Here is a 1,450-nt window from a genome sequence, read left to right as displayed (position 1 = left end):
GGTTGTGAGCCACCATGTGGTTGCTGGGAATTGAACTCAGGACCTTTGGAAGAGCAGGCAATGCTCTTAACCACTGAGTCATCTCTCCAGCCCCCCCACACTTTATTTTTAAAAATTAAATTCATAGGAGGAAGATGGGAGGTCACCTTCTTTGGGTTTACAGAGAAGCGCTCTCCATCCATCCCTTGATCGAGAATAAGAATTTGCAACTTCTAGGGCCGTTTAACATCCGACAGGACAGACAGAGAGGGTCATGGAAGCAAACATGATATCACGGGGATGGGTTTGGAGACATTTTGCTTTGGGACCTTCGGGGACACCGTAGGGGTCAAGTTTTACGAAGCTGTAGGTAACTTCACTGTAGGTAGCCACCCACTCAAACCACAAGCTGGTTTCAAGGATCCTTTTTCCTTCTGTCATTGGAATCCTGATCGCGGTACGTTATTTTCGTTATGAGAATGCACCCAGGTGTTGGTTCTGAGACCTTTCTTCCATCCTGGGAGGAACTAGAGCCACCGCCTGGCAATGGCGCGCATTAAATTAGAGGCCTGGGACACTGAAAACCTTTCTACTCTTCGATTTCTTTCTCATCTGTGAACAATGCGGTAGCCACCGGCAGGATAAATGGCTTGGTACACATTTGTCATAGTCTTTTGCACGTACTCCATGCTGAGTCGAGGGGCGCAGCCCTTCGCTGTGTCCAGCCCTGCTTCCCGCAGAGCATGCTCGACAGGTGGTCATATCTTCTCCTGGGAGCCATCAGGCATCCAGAGTGCCTGTGGGGACAGAGATAGGCAGGCTGGCCTCTTGCTGTATCTCTCAGTCAGACATCCAGGTCGCTGGGTTATTCTGCTTTGGCCCCGAGTTTACACTCTGCTTAGATTCTCTGTACTGTTTTGAGCTCCAAGTCCGGGATACACTCTAAACTTTCCCCCCAGGGCCCCATCAGGCCGTGAGCCCAGACATCAAGCCTTCAGTACCGTGACAGTTCTAGATTGACCTCTAGGGGGCAGCATCGCCTCACTCCTAATTCGGGCCTTCCCTGGGTGTGGCTGCACTTAGCGCCCCAGGCTCTGCAGACAGTTGGAGCAGCTTTCAACAAACTGCGCTTTCCTCGGGGTGACAGCTGCACTCCCAGCTGCTTCCACCGCTGTGGTTAATCTTTTCCGTCTCTGCCACCCCAGATCAGACATGCTGTTCAGCCTCAGAGTCAGGGGTTGCCTCCCTTAGACAGCTCTGGGTCTGAGAACCTTGGCCATACTCTGAGTTTCATTGCATTAGAAAACAAACAAGTTTTCTCTTCATTTTAAGCTTGTGAGGGGAACGCATGTGTTTTCTACTCTTTTGAGCCATCATTGTCTCTGCTAGATGGCCTCGTACCCTCAAACAGCAGGTAGCTTGGGACAGACAGGGGATCTGCCTATTTGTTGATGTTGGGGGGGGGGGGAGG

This window comes from Microtus ochrogaster, chromosome 22 (genome assembly GCF_000317375.1).
Source record: "Microtus ochrogaster isolate Prairie Vole_2 chromosome 22, MicOch1.0, whole genome shotgun sequence".
Taxonomy (NCBI): Eukaryota; Metazoa; Chordata; class Mammalia; order Rodentia; family Cricetidae; genus Microtus; species Microtus ochrogaster.
This window is presented reverse-complemented; position numbering follows the sequence as displayed.